At 45.2% G+C, this 4,249-nt stretch overlaps 1 protein-coding gene across 1 annotated transcript in view; it reads left to right on the top strand.

The window, feature by feature from the left end:
* The first annotated feature begins 1,609 nt into the window (after nt 1-1,609).
* Nucleotides 1,610-4,249, top strand: part of ECM2 (extracellular matrix protein 2, female organ and adipocyte specific) — a 75,760-nt gene continuing 73,120 nt past the window's right edge. The window contains 1 exon segment of the mRNA XM_015570196.1: nt 1,610-2,292. The gene's annotated coding sequence lies outside the window, so the exon portion shown is untranslated.

Below are 4,249 nucleotides of genomic sequence, written 5' to 3'. Positions count from 1 at the left end.
GCTCCGCATTCATTTCCTGTACTGTTGGGAGTTACCCCCAACAAAGGACTTCAGTACAGTTTCTTGTTCTGACAAAAGCACTGCCCTGATCTCAAGAGCGGAGTATATTTAGAAACATGACATCACCAAGAACTAGGTCAACACAATGAGACTCCGCGCCCAAGTCCTCGCCATGTTACTGTAGATTTCTCCCCGGAAACTGGTCGCCACTCACAATACTTGCTGGCCTCAGTCGCAGTCCCATCCTGGACCCGGATTCTGCTGGCCTCTGGTCCTGCCAAAGGCTATCTTATCAAAGAGCAACTTCAGATTCACAGCAACATTGAGAAGAAGGTGCAGCGGTTTCCCCTGTGTCCCGCCCCCTCTAACCTCCTTCATTATCAACATCCCCCACTACAATGGCACCATCGTTCCTACTGAGGAACTACACGGACACATCACAACCCCCCCCCCCCCCCCCCCGAACACTGGGAGCACTCGGTTCTCATACACTGCGTGGGTTCAGACAACTTATAATGACGTATGATGTGTTCATCTTTAGAAGACCACACAGAATGTTCTCACTGCCCCAAAAGTCCTCTGTGCCCACCTGTTCATCCCTCTCTCTCTCCAAACCCTAGCAAACTCAGATCTTTTTTATTTTTTGTTGATTTCAGAGAGGAAGGGAGAGGGAGAGAGAGAGAGAAACACCAATGATGAGAGTCATTGATTGGCTGGTGAGGTCTGGCATGGGGGATGGGGGTGGGCTGGAGGGAGTCAATGGGGAAAAGAGGGAACATACATAACACTTTCAACAAGAATGATGGAAAAACCTATATAATAAAGAGGAAATATGCAAAATGACAGTCACTTCACCACAAAGATGGTGGTGCCCACGGAGGAGACGTGGGGGGGATGTTTCTGTAACACAAGATGCCCCCACAGCAGAGGCCAAGTTCCCGTAATGAGCCTTAATGTGCAACCAGCAGGGACCTGAGGCTGTGCCCCCCCCACACACACCCTAAGGAGCTTGATGGGGGACCTCAGGCCGCACCCCCATCCAGTGGGGATTGATGGGGGACCTCAAGGTGTGCCCCCCACCCTGGTGCTGGGCCAGGGGACTTCAGGCCATACACCCCCGTCCAGCGGGGCTTGACAAGGGACCTGAGGCTGCACCCCCTGCCTGGTGGGGCTTGATGCGGGACCTCAAGGCACGCCCCCTGCCCTGGCCTGGGCTGGGGACCTGAGGCTGTGACCCCTGCCCAGCAGGGCTTGACAAGGGTGGGACCGGGTGGGTCTGGATCTCGCCCAATGGGGGTGGGGCGGGCCGGGTCTGGGTCTTGCGTGATTTTGAGGCGCATGTGGGTGGGCAGAGACTTCACTCTGGGTCCTGTGGTGCACCCCAGACTCTGACAGGAGGTTACTAATTTTCTTTCATCTCTGACACTTCTATTATAGAGGAAGAGCACATAGCAACATTAAAATATTTCCTCTAATTAATTCCCTTTTAATGTGCACAAATTTCATGCACCGGGCCACTAGTACTAAAATAAAGAAATAAAAAGTAGATTCCCTAGCCCGTGACGGGCACTTACATGTGTTATTCATTTATTTCACAGAAAGTTGAAGGTAGTTATTAGCATCCCTGCTTAAAGAGAAGCAGCTTCAGACAGGAACAGAGGAATGCCCGAAGGCCCTCTGACCTGCTGCTCGCCGGAGATGAGGCCGGGCTGCTCAGCCCTCCTCCCTGCTTCCAGGTGGAAAGTGACCATTGCAATCACATGCACATGGAACAGCTTTCAGTCTTGCTCACAACATGGCGTGTGCAGTTCCCATGGGCAGAGAGATGAGGAGGGTCACTAACACCACCCAGCTCAGGGCACCCAGGAGTGCGGCTCCTCTAACGTGGCCACATGGACCACTCGAGCGGGGTGCACCCCAGCGGTGTCACAGAGGCATGGGCAGAGGAAGGGTTTTCATGCTAATATCTATGAAAACCAGATTTCTTAACCAAGCTTCACTTCTGTCCCTCCAGCTCCACCTTCTCAGCCTGCAAGATGTTCCCACTGCTCCTGTGAGTCGGACAAATATTTCCCTGACAACTGTTTTCCTGGTTACCCTCTTGGCTGGTTTTCTGCGTGAGAACTGTAAGGCCTTTATCCCCAAGGGAAGCATTAGATTTTACCACGGGGGCAGGGATCATTTTCAACACTCCCCTCTGTTCTTTGTTTGACAGAAAGCTCTGGTTTTGTTTCACTTTCAGCTGGAGACTTAAATGACACCAAGCAAAGCCTCCTTAGTTTAGATTTCCAGGTAAAAAAGTTTTCTGCTTTAAGTTTCTGCTACAGCATGTGGAATGGTTATAATATTCGGGTGTTTTATGTTGTAAATATGTTAACATTTCAGGAAATTAGCTCTTACTAATAGATGTTTAAAGTTTAAAATGTGCATTATTCTGTTTACTTGTTTTTCTCAGGGTAAAAACCTTCTCAAGTATTTCAAACTTTATGGAATTGGGATTAAATATATTTTTATATGTTTAAATAGAATTACATGCTCAGTAGAAGTGTAAGTTAGTTTGACATTTTTGCTTTCTCTATTTTTAAGTCCTAAAAGAAAATAAAGGGTTAATGAAAACTTTTTTTCATTTTAAGCTGAGTGAGGTGAAAGGGATAACAGCATCTCTCAGCTTCATGGATAAGTTTAAAATTCTAAATTTAATGTTTTAAAACCTTACTTAAGAGTTCTGATAAAAAAAAACTTTAAGGGAAAAAAAACAGTAAGTGAACTGCGATTTACAGATGATATTTATGTGGGATGAACACAATGAGCGCTAAAAAAAGAATTCACTTGATCAAAATAATACTTGCTGTGATTAGAGTGCCATAAAATCTTTACCTTGGGAAACATTAACTCAATTGCAAAGTTGCTTATTAAATATTAAATGCAGAGCAGAACTCTATAAATTACTGAAAACCACAAAGGCATAGGCGTGAAGGATAACATGAGTACTGAGAGGCCATTTCATAAAAATTACTTAAACATTTCAATGAGATTATTTAGATTCTAATTTTGTTAAAGTTAAGGGAGCTCTGCAAATTTATTTCTGTACATATCTATTTAGATTTCTGGATTAGAAAAAGTAGGCCAACTTGGAGGGAAATAGAAAGACGAAGGCAGATGGTTTACAGGATGGGGTGAGCTCAGGCAGCTGGTGAGTGTTTGCAGGCGGCCCAGGGACAACAGGACCCCGACTTCCCTCCAGCCCTGACCCACCACAGGCCCGACCCCCCTTCTCCCTCCCCGCACAGGGCTGCAAGGCCAGAGCTCCCAGGTCAGCCCAGCCCTGAGGCCCTCCAGCAGGGCCTGCTTGCCCTGCCACCCGCACATTTTCCCCCAGCCCCCCTCCCAGTCCCCTTTCCCTCCGCTTCCCCTGCTGCCTTTGTTATTCCTTTCCGGGGGTGGCTTGCTCTCTGAACCCATGTTTACAATTTTTGCAGTCAATCAGCTAAGGGATTTGCTCCTTCCTTACATTTTGCATGTTAGTTTTTTTTTAAAGTTACAAAAAGTTGTTCTAATATTGTTTCCTTTCAATGACTTACAGTAAGATTTCAGAATGACTGCAGTAACTAATGTGCAGATACACTGAACAAAGGTTGCAGTGCTGGGCTAGCTGACATAATACTTTAGTGGCAGCAACTCAGGATCTGACCCAAGGACATGGCTAGAGGAAGATGATTTTTTTCGATAAAGTTATAAAAAGAACTACTGAGATTCAAGAGGCAAACTGGGCAGATGGCACACCCTCTTCTCCTCTCACCAGATCCCTCGAAATAAGAGAAGACATATGATCAGCAAATACACACACGCTTACGCAGCTACACTAGAAAATAAGAACTCCTGCTGAGGAGGACGGGGAGGAGTCCTCGAAGACCGGAGAACACTGAGTAGAGAGCCTGCACAGGGGAGAGGGATAAATTAAAACAACAACACAACCCTATACATTGTAGTAAAACTTCTGAATATTAAAGGTAAATTAAAAATATGAAAAAGTTTCTATAGAGAGAAAAATAGATTTCTTAAGAAGAGATGAAAATCTGATTAAATTTAAAGTTTTCACTAATAACACTAGATATAAGAAACTAATGGAATAATATCTGTAAAGTATTGATGGCAAATGATTTCAAAATAATTCTATTTTTAACTAAACAGAATATTTTCTGAATATGAAAATTTAAAATTTTTACAACTCACAACATTCTTCTAGGAC

The sequence above is a fragment of the Myotis davidii genome, unplaced genomic scaffold (genome assembly GCF_000327345.1).
Source record: "Myotis davidii unplaced genomic scaffold, ASM32734v1 scaffold287, whole genome shotgun sequence".
Lineage (NCBI taxonomy): Eukaryota > Metazoa > Chordata > Mammalia > Chiroptera > Vespertilionidae > Myotis > Myotis davidii.
Note: the sequence above shows the minus strand (reverse complement) of the source record. Positions and strands in the feature narration are given on the sequence as shown.